The following is an 18,013-nucleotide window of genomic DNA, read 5'->3' as shown; positions in this document are numbered from 1 at the left end:
TTATATATTCCTAGGTTAGATTCATTATCTAATCCGATATATGGATATGGAATTCCCTTCTATGTAGTTCGGACAATTCACATTATCATTTCAATTTGATTTCAATTTGTACTTTTTAGTTACTTTACTTCTCCCCAATAGAGCTTAGAAGTAAGAATTTATTGGTTGATTGTATCCTTAACCATTTCTTTTTTTTGACACGAGGAACTACTCACCATGAATCCACTAATTGCTGCTGCTTCTGTTATTGCTGCTGGATTGGCCGTAGGGCTTGCTTCTATTGGACCTGGAGTTGGTCAAGGTACTGCTGCAGGACAAGCTGTAGAAGGTATTGCGAGACAGCCGAGAAGCAGAAGGTAAAATACGAGGTACTTTATTGCTTAGTCTAGCTTTTATGGAAGCTTTAACAATTTATGGACTAGTTGTGGCACTAGCGCTTTTATTTGCGAACCCTTTTGTTTAATCTTAAAAAAAAAATTCTTTCGATTTCGATTAGATACTTTTTTCTTTTTTTAGTAAATTGGTATTTGCTTCCACAATTCCAATTATATCAATACTTTATTTAATTTACTCCTATTTATTACTCCTGGAATTATCTATTTATCGGGACAGATAATACCCCATTCTAGGAAGGGCTGAGTTGAGTATTATTAATTTAGAAGATATGCTCACCTTCTTATTTCCCGTCCTTAGTTTAGGAAAGTGGAAAGTTTTTTCCTTTTATTTTAGGAATTTTGGGAACAGAACATTTCAACAAAGGAAGTCTTTCACCGGTCAAACAAGACGTAAGACTTAATCTAAAAGAAATTACTAGATTGAATCTATTTGCATTAAAAAAACCGATCAAAAAAGGGCGAGCGAAGTAAGTGATCGAAAAACTTTGTTCTTTGTTCGTCCTATCTATAAGAGGAGAGCATATGAAAAATGTAACCCATTCTTTCGTTTTTTTAGCTCACTGGCCATCCGCTGGCAGTTTCGGGCTTAATACCGATATTTTAGCAACAAATCTAATAAATCTAACTGTAGTGGTTGGTGTTTTGATTTTTTTTGGAAAGGGAGTGTGTGCGAGTTGTCTATTTCAAGAATAGATTGGATCTATCCGGCTGCACTTTATAATATTTTTTAGTATTTTTCGGATAAATAAGAAAAGGGTGCACGATCTCGACGAATTACTTCTGAATAAATTCAGAAATCATATGGAAGAACCATAGCATTTCGCGACTCATTGGTAAATCAACTTTGATTCTCTATAAACCAAGAATGTGAGACCATTAACACGGTTAAAGCTAAACTGCTTGAAGTCCAGGCAAAAAGAGGTACTCTTTCTACAACTATATTAGTATTAGTACCAATTTAAACGGGAAATAGCTAATGTAAAATTTATCTGATATAGAACACTCATATCGATAAAATGGTTTGAACTATTTACTAGAAAAAAAAGGGGGCACCCTGCCCTTTTTTAACCAATGCCGAATCGACGACCTATGTATAAAAAAGAGAAATTTTTTGGATTTGAAGAAAAAAAAAATAAAAAAGAATTCTATTAATTTTCATTTTCCATTTATTTAGTTAGTTTTTCTTAATGAAATTGAAATTATTAACTAGAGGGCAAATAAAAATAAAGAAACAACTTTGCTGACCATGATATATTTTTATCTAGGCGGAAGAGTCCTCTTAATATTTATCTAGTCTTATATAGGTTTCGGTATATTGAAATATAAACATAAAAAAGAAGATAGAGGATAGGCTCATTACTTAAAAAAAAGATATGGAAATAGCTATAGAAAAAAAAAAAGGAGCGTGAGAGCCAAATGAATCGAAAGATTCATGTTTGGTTCGGGAAGAGATCATAAAAGTTGTAAACTTACAAAATAATCTACTTTCATTAAAAGATTTATTAGATAATCGAAAACAGAGGATCTTGAGTACTATTCGAAATTCAGAAGAATTGCGTAGAGGGACCATTGAGCAACTCGAAAAAGCTCGGATTCGATTACAGAAAGTCGAACTAGAAGCGGATGAGTATCGAATGAATGGATACTCTGAGATAGAACGAGAAAAAGCAAATTTGATTAATGCTACTTCTATTAGTTTGGAACAATTGGAAAAGTCTAAAAACGAAACCCTTTATTTTGAAAAACAAAGGGCAATGAATCAGGTCCGACAGCGGGTTTTCCAACAGGCCGTACAAGGAGCTCTAGGAACTCTGAATAGTTGTTTGAATACCGAGTTACATTTCCGTACGATTCGTGCTAATATTGGCATTCTCGGGTCCCTGGAATGGAAGAAATAATTAAATTAATTAGGCCTTGAACTTCTACTTTCGTTTAGAATTTAGGCATTATTTTTCCCCTTGCTTCCGAAAAAAGAGTCAAGAAACACTAATGGCAACCCTTCGAGTCGACGAAATTCATAAAATTCTCCGCGAACGTATTGAACAATATAATAGGAAAGTAGGGATTGAGAATATAGGTCGCGTAGTTCAAGTGGGGGATGGGATTGCTCGTATTATAGGTCTTGGTGAAATAATGTCAGGTGAATTAGTCGAATTTGCAGAAGGTACTAGGGGTATTGCTCTGAATTTGGAATCCAAAAATGTTGGGATTGTATTAATGGGCGATGGGTTGATGATACAAGAGGGAAGTTTTGTAAAAGCAACAGGAAGAATTGCTCAGATACCCGTGAGTGAGGCTTACTTGGGTCGTGTTGTAAATGCTCTGGCTAAACCTATTGATGGGAAAGGCGAAATTATAGCTTCCGAATCTCGCTTAATTGAATCTCCTGCTCCAAGTATAATTTCCAGGCGTTCCGTATACGAACCTCTTCAAACAGGGCTTATTGCTATCGATTCGATGATCCCTATAGGGCGCGGTCAGCGAGAGTTAATTATTGGGGACAGACAGACTGGCAAAACAGCAGTAGCCACAGATACAATTCTCAATCAAAAAGGGCAAGGTGTAATATGTGTTTATGTAGCTATCGGTCAAAGAGCATCCTCCGTAGCTCAAGTAGTAACTACTTTCCATGAGGAGGGGGCCATGGAATACACTATTGTAGTAGCTGAAATGGCGGATTCACCTGCTACATTACAATACCTCGCTCCTTATACGGGAGCAGCCCTGGCTGAGTATTTTATGTACCGCGAACGGCATACTTTAATAATTTATGATGATCTCTCCAAACAGGCACAAGCTTATCGCCAAATGTCCCTTCTATTAAGAAGACCTCCCGGACGTGAGGCTTATCCAGGGGATGTTTTTTATTTGCATTCACGCCTTTTAGAAAGAGCCGCTAAATTAAATTCTCTTTTAGGCGAAGGAAGTATGACCGCTTTACCAATAGTTGAGACTCAATCTGGAGACGTTTCCGCCTATATTCCTACTAATGTAATCTCCATTACAGATGGACAAATATTCTTATCTGCGGATCTATTCAATGCCGGAATTCGACCCGCTATTAATGTGGGTATTTCTGTTTCCAGAGTAGGATCCGCGGCTCAAATTAAAGCCATGAAACAAGTAGCTGGCAAATCAAAATTGGAACTAGCGCAATTCGCAGAGTTACAAGCCTTTGCACAATTCGCCTCTGCTCTCGATAAAACAAGTCAGAATCAATTGGCAAGGGGTCGACGATTAAGGGAATTGCTTAAACAATCCCAGGCAAATCCTCTCCCAGTGGAAGAGCAGATAGCTACTATTTATACCGGAACAAGAGGATATCTTGATTCGTTAGAAATTGAACAGGTAAATAAATTTCTGGATGAGTTACGTAAACATCTAAAAGATACTAAACCTCAATTCCAAGAAATTATATCTTCTAGCAAGACATTCACCGAGCAAGCGGAAATCCTTTTGAAGGAAGCTATTCAGGAACAGCTGGAACGGTTTTCTCTTCAGTAACAAATAAATTTTGCATGTCTACTCTTGTTAGTAGAATAGGAATCGTTGAGAAAGCTTTTTCATTTGAATCATGCAAAAAAGTTTTCTTTGTTTTTAGTTTAGTATAGTTATTTAAAGAATAGATAGAAATAAGATTGCGTCCAATAGGATTTGAACCTATACCAAAGGTTTAGAAGACCTCTGTCCTATCCATTAGACAATGGACGCTTTTCTTTCATATTTTATTCTTTCTTTTATTTTTTTGCTTCTTCCGAGAAAAAACTGTTAGACCAAAACTCTTTTAGGAAATCAAAAAATCCAGATACAAATGCATGATGTATATATTATATCATGCATATATCATAAAGAAGGAGTATGGAGGCGGTAGTGGGAATCGAACCCGCAACCCCAAGGTTATGAGCCTTATGAGCTACCAAACTGCTCTATACTCTTAAACTAAAGAGGGGTAACTAGTGGATAAAAGAGGGTTGGATACGCCCCTCTACCAATATCTATACAAATAGAATAGTCCATTTATACAGAATGGTAAAGAGGGCTCCTCTATGATTATCAATTCCAGAAATCCATACAAATACGAAAGGGTATTTTATCCTTACCAACTGGATCTTGTTGCACCCGGTAACAAACATTCATAAACCATTTCTCGAAGTACGTGTCCGGATAGCCCAAAATGTCGATAGTTAGCTCTAGGTCTTCCGGTCAAAAAACAACGTCGATGAAGGCGTGTAGGTGCACTATTACGCGGTAGGGATTGCAATTTTTCTCGCATTTTCGTTTTTTCACTCAAACTCAAGGGAGAAACTTTGCTTCTTATCTTTTTTTTTAAAGATTGACGAATCAAATGATATTTCTGTTCTAATTTCTGCCGCTTCTTCTCCCTCTGAATCAAACTTTTTTTTGCCATAATGTGTCGTTGCTATTATTACCAAGTATACGGTTCTAATCCTAGATGGAAAAATAAATAGAAAAAGAAATCTAAAAAGGCAGATCCTCCCTCTCTATCAAGAGTAATGAACTAGGTGCTGATACAGTACAAAAAAACAAACTAAATTAACCAAACTTGCCTGATGTTGAGGCAATCAAGAAAGCTGCATAAGTGAATATATAACCCACGGAAAAGTGAGCTAATCCAACCAATCTTGCTTGCACAATGGAAAGAGCCACGGGCTTATCTCTCCAGCGAATTAAATTAGCTAAAGGTGTGCGTTCATGAGCCCATGCTAAAGTCTCAATTAATTCCTGCCAATACCCCCGCCAGGAAATTAAGAACATAAATCCAGTAGCCCAAACAAGATGTCCAAATAAGAACATCCACGCCCATACCGATAAACTATTCATCCCAAAAGGATTATATCCATTGATAAGTTGTGAAGAGTTTAACCATAGGTAATCTCTTAACCATCCCATCAAATAAGTGGAGGATTCATTAAATTGTGAAACGTTGCCCTGCCATAATGTGATATGTTTCCAATGCCAATAAAAAGTAACCCACCCAATGGTATTTAACATCCAGAAAACTGCCAAATAAAATGCGTCCCAAGCAGAAATATCACAAGTACCGCCGCGCCCTGGGCCGTCACAAGGAAAACTATATCCAAAATCCTTTTTATCTGGCATTAATTTGGAACCGCGTGCATCTAAAGCGCCCTTTACTAAAATCAATGTAGTTGTATGCAAACCTAGAGCAATAGCATGATGAACCAAGAAATCCCCAGGTCCTATTGTTAAGAAAAGCGAATTACTATTCTCATTAACAGCATTCAACCATCCGGGCAACCATAGGCTTCGACCCGCATTGAAAGCGGGGCCATTCGTTGAAGATAAGAGTATATCGAACCCATATGTCGTCTTGCCATGAGCAGATTGTATCCATTGGGCAAATATAGGTTCGATCAAGATTTGCTTTTCTGGAGTACCAAAAGCAAGCATGACGTCGTTATGAACATAAAGGCCCAAGGTATGGAATCCTAGAAAGAGGCTAGCCCAACTTAAATGAGATATGATAGCTTCTTTATGGTCTAACATTCTTGCCAATACATTATCCTCATTCTGTTCCGGATTGTAATCCCTAATGAAAAAAATAGCTCCATGAGCAAAAGCCCCTGTCATGATGAACCCTGCAATATATTGGTGATGAGTATATAAAGCAGCTTGAGTAGTAAAGTCTTGTGCTATGAATGCATAAGGAGGTAAAGAGTACATATGTTGAGCTACTAAGGAAGTAATAACCCCTAAAGAAGCTAGAGCAAGACCTAACTGAAAATGAATCGAATTGTTGATTGTGTCATAAAGGCCCTTATGCCCACGCCCTAATCGACCCCCCGGAGGAGTATGCGCTTCTAAAAGATCTTTAATACTGTGCCCAATTCCGAAGTTAGTTCGATACATGTGACCGGCAATGAGAAAAATAAATGCAATAGCTAAATGATGGTGAGCCATATCGGTCAGCCACAAACTTTGTGTTTGTGGATGGAATCCCCCAAGAAGAGTTAGAATGGCAGTTCCCGCTCCTTGAGCGGTACCAAATAAATGATTACTCGAATCAGGGTTTTGGGCATAAAGATTCCATTGACCCGTCAAAAGGGGTCCCAACCCCTGGGGATAGGGTAATACATCTAAGAAATTATTCCATCGAACGTACTCCCCCCTGGATGCGGGAATAGCAACATGAACTAAATGTCCTGTCCAAGCCAAAGAACTTACCCCGAAAAGTCCTGACAAATGATGATTGAGACGAGATTCCGCGTTTTTGAACCACGAAAGGCTTGGTTTCCATTTGGGTTGTAGATGTAACCAACCCGCTATTAAGGACAGCGTAGAAAGAAATAATAGAAAAAGAGCTCCAGTATAAAGATCCTCATTGGTGCGTAATCCTATTGTATACCACCACTGATAAACTCCAGAATAAGCAATATTCACTGGACCAGCAGCACCTCCTCGAGTAAAGGCTTCCACAGCGGGTTGACCAAAATGAGGATCCCAAATCGCATGAGCAATAGGTCTTACGTGTAAAGGATCCTGTATCCATGATTCAAAATTTCCTTGCCAAGCTACATGAAACAGATTTCCGGACGTCCATAGAAAGATTATTGCTAATTGCCCAAAGTGAGAAGCAAAAATGTTCTGATAAAGACGTTCTTCAGTAATATCATCATGACTTTCGAAATCATGTGCGGTAGCAATACCAAACCAAATACGACGAGTAGTGGGGTCCTGAGCTAAGCCTTGGCTAAACCTGGGAAATCTTAATTCCATAATGCCTTTCAAATCCTCCTAGCCACTATCCTACTGCAATAATTCTCGCTAAGAAGAATGCCCATGTCGTGGCAATTCCACCCAGAAGGTAATGGGTTACTCCTACAGCGCGTCCTTGTATAATGCTCAAGGCTCTAGGCTGAGTAGCAGGAGCAACTTTTAATTTGTTATGAGCCCAAACGATAGATTCAATGAGTTCTTGCCAATAACCACGGCCGCTGAATAAAAACATTAAACTGAAGGCCCAGACAAAATGAGCACCTAAGAAAAAAAGACCATATGCAGATAATGAAGAACCATAAGACTGAATGACTTGCGATGCCTGTGCCCACAAGAAATCTCGAAGCCACCCATTAATCGTAATGGAACTCTGTGCAAAGTTTCCCCCTGTAATATGAGTTACCACCCCTTGATCACTTATAGTACCCCAAACATCCGACTGCATTTTCCAACTGAAATGGAAAATGACTACCGAAATTGCATTGTACATCCAGAATAAACCTAAGAAAACATGATCCCAGGCGGATACTTGACATGTTCCCCCTCGGCCAGGCCCATCGCAAGGAAAGCGAAAACCTAGATTTGCTTTATCGGGTATCAAACGGGAACTCCGAGCAAATAAAACACCTTTCAAAAGTATTAATACAGTCACATGTATGGTAAATGCATGAATGTGATGGACTAAAAAATCTGCGGTTCCTAATGGAATAGGTAACAAAGCCACTTTGCCACCTACTGCTACTAACTCGCCGCCTCCCCACGTTAAGCTAGTACTTGTTGTTGCACCAGGAGCTGTTACGCCAGGCGCAGTAGCATGGATATTTTGTACCCATTGAGCAAAGATAGGTTGTAATTGTATGGCAGTATCCGAAAACATATCTTGTGGACGGCCTAAAGCACTCATGGTATCATTATGAATGTACAAGCCAAAACTGTGAAAACCTAGAAATATACATACCCAGTTAAGGTGGGATATGATTGCATCGCGGTGTCTAAGGACGCGATCTAATAGATCGTTGTATCGAGTAGTTGGATCATAGTCTCTTACCATAAAAATTGCTGCATGTGCAGCAGCACCGACTATTAGAAATCCGCCAATCCACATGTGGTGTGTGAACAAGGAAAGTTGTGTACCATAGTCAGTAGCTAGGTATGGATAGGGAGGCATAGAATACATATGATGAGCTACAACAATGGTTGTAGAGCCTAGCATAGCTAGGTTAAGAGATAATTGAGCATGCCATGACGTTGTTAAGATTTCATAAAGACCCTTATGGCCTTGTCCTGTAAATGGGCCCTTGTGAGCCTCCAAAATATCTTTAAGTCCATGGCCAATACCCCAATTGGTCCTATACATATGACCTGCGATTAGGAAAAGAATAGCAATAGCTAAATGATGGTGCGCAATATCGGTCAGCCAGAGACCACCGGTTACTGGATCTAGTCCTCCGCGAAAAGTCAGAAATTCTGCGTATTTGGACCAATTTAAAGTGAAAAAAGGGGTTGCTCCTTCGGCAAAACTAGGATAAAGTTGAGCCAAAAGGTCCCGATTCAAGATAAATTCATGAGGAAGTGGTATCTCTTTAGGATCCACCCCAGCGTCAAGAAATTGGTTAATTGGTAAAGATACATGAATTTGGTGCCCCGCCCAAGAAAGAGACCCAAGTCCTAATAATCCCGCTAAGTGGTGATTCAACATGGATTCTACATCTTGGAACCAGGCCAATTTGGGAGCGGCTTTGTGATAATGGAACCAACCAGCAAAAAGCATTAACGCTGCAAAAATCAATGCACCAATTGCAGTACAATAGAGTTGTAATTCACTAGTTATTCCAGATGCTCGCCAAAGCTGAAAAAAACCAGAGGTTATTTGGATTCCTCGGAAACCCCCGCCTACATCACCATTCAATATTTCTTGCCCTACTATAGGCCAAACTACCTGAGCACTGGGTCCAATGTGAGTAGGATCACTTAGCCATGCTTCATAATTGGAAAAACGGGCGCCATGAAAGTACATGCCACTCAACCAAAGAAAGATAATGGAAAGTTGCCCGAAATGAGCACTAAAGACTTTTCGAGAAATCTCCTCCAAATCACCAGTATGACTATCGAAATCGTGAGCATCAGCATGTAGGTTCCAGATCCAAGTGGTAGTATCAGGGCCCTTAGCTAGTGTTCTTGAGAAATGGCCGGGTCTGGCCCATTCCTCAAAAGATGTTTTTACAGGATCCCTATCCACAACAATTTTTACTTCTGGTTCCGGCGAACGAATAATCATTAAGTCCTCCTCTTTCCGGACAAGACATACAAAGAGACCCGCCAACTGTCTTTTTAGTGAATCTTTGAAAGATATATATTTTGAAAGATAGATTTTGAAAGATAGATTTTGAAAGATAGATATTGTGATTAGTTCTTTTCTTTACTATCTACCATCCTTCTATTTTTTTTTTAGTTATTCACTGGAGCAATTATATATTGAAGTCAATCCGAGGCAAGTGTTCGGGTCTATTATGACATAAAGATTAGGTGCCTAACGGACATTGTTTATCTTGAAAAACAAATATTTCTCGACGTAAGAAAAAAATCTTTTTTATTTTTAATTTAAGAAACTAGTGTATTTTTTTTGAGGGCATAAGCTCCTATCTATATCTACTTTCCTTGAGCATAATATAGGGTTTTTTATTTGATTCTAAATTCCAAGATAACTCATTAGAATTATTAATAAGATGGTCCTAATATATTAGCAATATTTAGATTGCCCCCTCTTTTTATTCACTTTATTACTTCTATTCTAGACCCTATCCCTATGGTTTATTCTTATGAAATATCATATAAAATAGAAGGTATAAGAAATGGATATAATGAAATTCTTGATTCGATCTTACGACCTAATTTATTTGATTAATGGATCAACAACCAAACCACCCATTTTATGAAAAAGAAGGAGCATGGTCTTATTCAAATTCAAAGCGCTTCGTAATCTTCAACCAGTTCTGTGCTTCAATATAATTTCCCGGAGTAAGCGCTATAGCTTGTTTCCAATATTCAGCAGCTTGATCAAACCAAGCTTCCGCAATTTCCGAATCACCCTGTAGAATGGCCTGTTCTCCTCGGTCGGAATAGGAAGTTCCTTCCCTTAGAACCGTACTTGAGAGTTTCCTACCTCATACGGCTCAGAAATTGCTATCTGAATTTCCCCTATCTTAACTGAATTCGATTTATCAAAAATCGATCCAATTTGTTCTTGGGTTAAGCAGAAGAAATTAATTACCTAAGTTTCAAACCCTAATTTTTATCAATAATCAGTTTGATCTTTTTTCCCACCTTCAGAAGAATGAAGCATAGATAGATATAGAGCCTTCGTTCAAATTTTCTGAGAGGTAACTATCCCGGTTTCATATATGAAATCTCTATAGAATCCTTGAAAAAGACTTTTTTCCATAAGAAAGAAAAAAGAACTTACTATCTTTGGGATCTGATACTACACCGCTGCTTAATCCCTTAGTGGATCGGCTCTATTACATAAGCGGATTCCTAAATTTTGCCCCATATCATGGGATAAGTAAGCAGTTTTTTTTAGTTGTATCGACCCAGTCGCTCACTAATTGATCTTTACGGTGCTTTCTCTATCAATTTGAGAAACTTTATCCATAGAGTAGTAGTATAGGCCATACTTTCTTCGTTTTTTGATTCTCGTGAAGTGTCCTTCCTTCCTACAGCTGATAGGGAAAAATCGTTGTTTTTACGATCCCTATGTAGAAAGCCCTTTTTTTCTAGTATTTACTAGAAAATTTGATCCTCTCTTTTTTTTTTTTCTTTCTATAGTGGAGATAGTCGCACGTAATGACAGATCACGGCCATATTATTAAAAGCTTGCGGTAAGAAGGGGTTTCGTTCTAGTGCCCGGAAATAATATTCCAAAGCCTTTGTATGCTCTCCATTGCTTGTGTGTATAAGGCCTATGTTATAGAGTATATAACTTCGATCATAGGGATCGATTTCTAGTCGCGTAGCTTCATAATAATTTTGCAAAGCTTCCGCATAATTTCCTTCGGATTGAGCCAACATCCGTTACGGTCGTTCATTCTATTCAAAAAATCTCCGTTCCAAAACCGTACATGAGGTTTTCATCTCATACGGCTCCTCCCTTCTGTACATAATAGTACTAAGCGAAATAATCTATAGAATCAAAATAGAATTAGTCCCGTCTCATTATGAACCGAAAGGGGCTGGTATTTTTCCAAGAAATCTCTAGCCAACCTTCCCACAAGAGGTTTTTCTTAACACCAATGAATTCTATTAATGCTAGAGGAAAACGATAGCTCCAATAATTTCTTTGTTCTCAACGCCTCCTATTTAGAGGAATTAGCTACTTCAACGATCTTTGATGGTTATAGGGGTATCCAAAGTACAAACCTGATGGTTGTTTGTTATCCCAACCATTCTTCCCAGCCCTGATACCGATCAGGAAAGGGGTAATTTCTAACAAAGTTTTTCTCTTGTTGATTCCTATTTCTAGGTGTAGTGCTTTTCTCCCCTATGCTGCCTACGGATACTAATAGAGTAGGATTGGCCTGTAATCCATACCATACCATATCCTGTAGGTGTAACCTTTCGCTCAATACTCAAATCTACAATTGAAGTATCTGAAGCCGCATCAATCGAGGATACACGACGGAAGGAATTGTTAGTTCGCCTCACCTTCCCGAAGCGTGGGTTTGTTTGCTTTACAAATTTGGTTCTCTCTATGCCAACCCCCCTCTCTTTTTCGTAAGACTGAGGTATAGGTAGGGCTAAAAAAAAGCAAAAAAAAGAGTCAAATCGCACCATCTCTATAATAAGTAAATGCCTTTTTTTCTCCTGAGGTTGTCGGAATTATTCGCAATAAAATATTGGCTACAATTGAGGAGGTCTTATCAATGAAATTTCCATTTCCACGGGATCTAGGCATAATTCCCAACCCATTCTATATAGAATTGTTTTCATTCCTTCACAAAATAACATAAAAACAAACACATTCGATTCTTATAATTATAAATAGATTGATCCATATGCTCTACTCTAAATCCATATGCTTTAAATGGATAAGAGAGATATGGATTTTCCGCTCAGCTCAAATTGTATCCTTTTCCTTCTGCTTGGACACGAAGAGATATGAAATATTTGACTAAGACTGGATTTCATTCCACTTTCCTATTTCTGAACAACAACTTATGTTATCAACTATTTCGTGTTTTCAAAGTTATTAATTGTCTCATACCCTATTTTTGATTTCGATAGTATGGTGTAGCGTATCTTATGCAAACGGAATTCTAAGGTTTCTTTATTTTATTATGCAATAAGAAGAATTCTTCCATTTTCTTTTTCTTTAGTTGCGGGAAAACCCAAATTAAAACTTTTATTTTATAGCGAGCGCAATTTCTAGTAAAAAATCCTGTATCCTTCCACTTAGATCAAAAGGAATTTTTCCAATAGAACTATGGAACCCCCGAGTGGTTGCGGTTGTACCTGTACTGCAGGAATAAGAAAACTCGCTATTCACTCAGTTTATTTTCCATAATAAGTTATGTAGGAGAGATGGCCGAGCGGTTCAAGGCGTAGCATTGGAACTGCTATGTAGACTTTTGTTTACCGAGGGTTCGAATCCCTCTCTTTCCGTTTTTCTTAATTCATCAACGTTAAGGATCACAATGTATCAAATCAAATAACAATTTTTTCCAGCAATAATATAATATCTTATATTATCTTATTTTGATTTAATAGAAATTAGAAATTCTCTATAGCAAATTACTGTGGTATGTAAAATACACATAGAGGAAAAAAGAAAAAAGGATCCTAATCCTAGGGTTAATCAATTTTAGCTAGTTGATGGGAAAATACAAATTAATGGTAATGGTCTTAGGGCGATTTAGTTCGGGGAAAGGGGAAGGGGAAGAAAATTCTATGAACCTTTCCTTTTTTCGTTAAGTTCAAGTCTGACGAGAGTAATATTCTACAACTAACAACTCATTTATTTTGAGACCGACCCACTTCCTATCTAGGATTTTATTTACTAGTCCTTTATATTCCAACGTGTCAATCGCCAAATGCTTTGGCAATTTCCCCGGGTCCGATGAAGCAATATAATTTTGAACCAGACCTTTTGATCTTTGGTTATCTTTCGTAGTAATAATATCTCGGGGTTTGCAACGAAAACTTGGTATATTGACTATACGACCATTAACTAAAATATGTCTATGGTTGACTAATTGGCGGGCCCCAGGAATGGTTGAAGCCATACCCAATCGAAAAAGGATATTATCCAAACGCATTTCAAGTAATTGTAGTAAAACCTGGCCTGTTGACCTTTTTGCTTTTCCAGCGATATGTACATATCTAAGTAATTGTCGTTCTGTCAGACCATAATGAAAACGCAATTTCTGTTTTTCTTGAAGACGAATACGATATTGCTCCTTTTTCCCAGAATTGAATTTTTTTTTAAGATTACTTCCGGATTTAGGTGTTTTTCTAGTGAGTCCTGGTAAAGCTCCCAGACGGCGTATTTTTTTTAACGAGGTCCTCGATAACGGGACATGAAGACTCCTTTTTTTATTTATTGAAATTTCATTTTACACAATTAATTTCATTGTATTTACATTACAGAATACATCGAAATTAAAACTGAATTAAACTACAGGATAAACAGAGTAAAATCAACTAAAGTACCCCAAAAAATGGAATTTCATCAAAATCTTTTTTTTTTGTATATATATTATTTATTTTATTGTTTTGTATCTAGCAAAATTGTAAGGTAAAAAACATAAAAGATCCTGGATTCTCCATTTAATTCGGAAAAAAAGAGATTCTTGTTCGTAGAACATCGATAGAGAAAAAAAAGCCGACTATCGGATTTGAACCGATGACCCTCGCATTACAAATGCGATGCTCTAACCTCTGAGCTAAGTGGGCTTACATAACGGAAATAGTGTAACAAATAGAAATAGGTATAGTATAGGAAATCCGTAAAATCTCAGATATTAGTTATTAATCTTAGCTATTAACTAGTTCTAAATTTGAAGTTATACTTATAAAAATAAAAAAATACTAAAACTTCTTAAAGATAAAGTTAGCTTGATATGCTTAACTATAGGATATTAAAAAATAAAATTATAGAATTTATTGGTATTTTCATTCGATCATTATAGACTTTATTATTTGTTAATAATTTGAGGATTAATATTTCACTAAGGGGAACATAGAGTCAGAGTAAATAAAATTGCTAATTCTGATTAGAAAAAAAGAATAAATATCAAGCGTTATAGTATAATTTTGAATACTATAAAAAAGTAAGACGGGAGGTGGGGGAGATAAAAACTTTTGGATATATTGATTCGGATTGAATTGCAAATACATCAAGGATAGAATCAATTCAATTCTGAATTGCAATAAGCAAGCGAGGTCTCTCAAATAGAGTCGAACTGAACTGCTAGACTACGTTGAGTGATGAACTCAATGATTCAAAAAAAAAACTAAGAGATGGATGAAATTACACAAGGAATCCTGGTCTCAAAGAAGAGGGAAATGGGGATATGGCGAAATCGGTAGACGCTACGGACTTGATTGTATTGAGCCTTGGTATGGAAACCTGCTAAGTGGTAACTTCCAAATTCAGAGAAACCCTGGAATTAAAAAAGGGCAATCCTGAGCCAAATCCGTGTTTTGAGAAAACAAGGGGTTCTCGAACTAGAATACAAAGGAAAAGGATAGGTGCAGAGACTCAATGGAAGCTGTTCTAACGAATCGAGTTAATTACGTTGTGTTGTTAGTGGAATTCCTTCTAGTTCTAAATTAGAGAAAGAGGGGTTTTATACCTTATACATTTAATAAACACGTATAGATACTGACATAGCAAACGATTAATCACAGAACTCATATTATATTCTAATTATAATATAGGTTCTTTATCTTTTTAAAAATGAAATTAGAAATGATAATGATTATGAAATAAAAAACTCATATCATAATTTTTTTTTTTCATTATTGTGAATCCACTCCAATCGAATATTGAATAATCAAATTCTTCAATTAAAATTCAAAGTTTTCGAGATCTTTAAAAAAGTGGATTAATCGGACGAGGACAAAGAGAGAGTCCCATTCTACATGTCAATACTGACAACAATGAAATTTCTAGTAAAAGGAAAATCCGTCGACTTTATAAGTTGTGAGGGTTCAAGTCCCTCTATCCCCAAATCCTCTTTTATTCCCTAACTATACTATATTATTATTATTTATCCTCTTTTTTTTTTTCTTTTTATCAATGCACTTTTTTTTCTTTTTATCAATGCAATGGGTTTAAGATTCATTAGCTTTCTCATTCTACTCTTTCACAAAGGAATGCGAAGAGAACTCAATGGATCTTATCCTATTCATTGAATAGATTTCTTTTTTATTAGAGTATCGGCAAGAAATCTTGGTTATTCACTCTATTTTTAAGTTTTATTTAAGTAAACCATGCACAATGCATAGGACTACCCCCCCCATTTTCAAATTTAAAATTTGAAATACTTTAATTAATTTTTAGTCCTTTTAATTGACATAGATACAAATACTCTACTAGGATGATGCACAAGAAAAGGTCAGGATAGCTCAGTTGGTAGAGCAGAGGACTGAAAATCCTCGTGTCACCAGTTCAAATCTGGTTCCTGGCAGAGAAAAAAAAAAAAAAGATCCACCGAATAGGTATTGATCCAAATACCTCGAGATGGATTGTGATACATATTCATTAATAATATTTATTCATCTAAGTGGATAAATCTATAATATAAATATAGAGGCACTTCTTTTTCTTTTTAAGAAGTTTTAAAATATATCTTTTCTTTATGATAAAGAAGGGGGTGAGATTCCCCTTTATTTTTTGCGTTTCTTAATTTTGTATTCCGCTATTCCGACGAATATTTTTTTAGTCTTGCTTATCTTTATCTTATCTTATTTTCCTAGTTGTGCTAAGTAATGTGCGCGGTACAAAGTTCCTGGTAGAGAACTTCTTTGAGTCATCCTATTTTTCTGTTCATATGAAGGAAATTAATATGCGATTTTCAAAATAGGGGAATCCAAATGAAACCCTTTTTTTGCTCAGTCTATCTGGAATGCTTTTGTATAATTAGGAATTAATTATAAATAGGTATTCCGTTTCATCTAGGAAAAGAACCTAAAAATATTCCTTGACTTGAATAAAATCTGGAGTTGTGTTGTATAAGTGAGCATGAATTTCTTATCATTCAATGAGCATCTTGTATTTCATAAAAATTGGGGGTTATATAATCCTTACGTAAGGGCCAGCCTATCCAACTTTCAGGCATTAGGATACGTTTAAGGCGCGGATGATTATCATAAGAGATTCCCACCATATCATAAGATTCGCGTTCTTGAAAATCGGCACTTCTCCAAATCCAGAAGACAGACGGAATTCTAGGATTATCCTTTTGGGCAAAGACTTTTATGCAGACTTCTTCTGGATTATCTATACCATATTGTATTCTCGTAAGATGATACACGCTAGCTAAAGATCCACCGGGTGCTACATCATAAGCACATTGGGAGCGTAAATAATTGTAACCATATACATATAAAATGACAGCAATGGAATCCCAATCCCTGCTTTTATTTGTAAAGTCTCTATTCCTCGGTGATCAAAGCCCAAAGATCTATGAACCACCTCATGTTTGACTAGCCAATTAGATAACCAACCCTGCTGCATTGTCTTCATCTCTCCCTCTTTGTATAAATATTTCACATTTCGGATGCAAGTTTGAAAGATTGCCCTGCTTTTTATTTTTCTACACAAAAGAGCCCCTCTCCTAATTCACTAATTTGTAGGAAGGTACTGAACTTTTGGATTTGAAAAAAGTTTCAGAAGATATATCTAATGTAGATGGTGATTGATAGAGCAATTCTTGCTCATAAGTTCCTGTATGAGTACTGCGCCTAACATAAAGCTTGTGACTGGTAGTAAAACATCTATTTTTATTTTGAGATAGAGTTTGATCCTCAACTATTTCTCGCGATATCTTCTTACGAAGTTTTGTTAGGGCATCTATAACTGCCTCCGGTTTAGGTGGGCAGCCCGGCAAGTAGACATCCACAGGAATTAACTTATCAACTCCCCGAACAGTACTATAGGAATCCGTACTGAACATTCCCCCTGTAATAGTACAGGCTCCCATAGCAATGACGTATTTTGGTTCAGGCATTTGCTCGTATAATCTCACTAAAGAGGGAGCCATTTTCATTGTTACCGTACCGGCTGTTAAAATTAGGTCTGCTTGCCTAGGACTTGATCTTGGTACCAATCCATAACGATCAAAGTCGAATCGTGAGCCTATTAATGAAGCAAATTCAATGAAACAACAACTGGTACCGTATAGAAGGGGCCATAAACTGGAGAGTCTTGACCAATTCGAAAGATCATTTGGTGTAGTTGAAATAACAGAATTGGAACTTGTTTGGTCAAGTAAGGGAAACTCAATCAAATTCATAACTGTCTCAATAGAATCTTTTCCTTCTTTTTTTTTGTCTAAATATTCAGTTAAGACCATTCCAAGGCTCCTTTTCGCCATGCATAAACTAAACCAACAACTAAGATAAGCACGAAAATCAAAGCTTCGATAAAAACGGATACACCCAATACGTCGAAACTCATTGCCCAAGGGTATAGAAAGACGGTTTCCACATCAAAAACAACAAAAACGAGCGCAAACATATAATAGCGTATTCGGAATTGTACCCAAGCCCCTCCCATGGGTTCTATACCCGATTCATAACTAGAAAGCTTCTCTGGTCCTTCACTAACCGGGGCTAAAAGTCCTGAAATCGAAAATGCC

The 18,013-nt window shown here is 36.9% G+C and overlaps 4 non-coding genes across 4 annotated transcripts; 2 read left to right on the top strand and 2 right to left on the bottom strand.

The window, feature by feature from the left end:
• Positions 1–4,034: 4,034 nt before the first annotated feature.
• Positions 4,035–4,106, bottom strand: TRNAR-UCU (transfer RNA arginine (anticodon UCU)). Its single transcript has one exon. It is a non-coding gene; the product is annotated as a tRNA-Arg (tRNA).
• Positions 4,107–12,725: 8,619 nt separating this feature from the next.
• On the top strand, positions 12,726–12,812 carry TRNAS-GGA (transfer RNA serine (anticodon GGA)). The gene has a single exon. It is a non-coding gene; the product is annotated as a tRNA-Ser (tRNA).
• A 1,217-nt stretch (positions 12,813–14,029) lies between these two features.
• TRNAT-UGU (transfer RNA threonine (anticodon UGU)) lies at positions 14,030–14,102 on the bottom strand. The gene has a single exon. It is a non-coding gene; the product is annotated as a tRNA-Thr (tRNA).
• Positions 14,103–15,768: 1,666 nt separating this feature from the next.
• Positions 15,769–15,841, top strand: TRNAF-GAA (transfer RNA phenylalanine (anticodon GAA)). Its single transcript has one exon. It is a non-coding gene; the product is annotated as a tRNA-Phe (tRNA).
• The last annotated feature ends 2,172 nt before the right edge of the window (positions 15,842–18,013 follow it).

Source organism: Triticum urartu, unplaced genomic scaffold (assembly GCF_056163025.1).
Source record: "Triticum urartu cultivar PI428250 unplaced genomic scaffold, HENAU_Tu73 scaffold2, whole genome shotgun sequence".
NCBI classification, from domain to species: Eukaryota; Viridiplantae; Streptophyta; class Magnoliopsida; order Poales; family Poaceae; genus Triticum; species Triticum urartu.
This window is presented reverse-complemented; position numbering and strand designations above follow the sequence as displayed.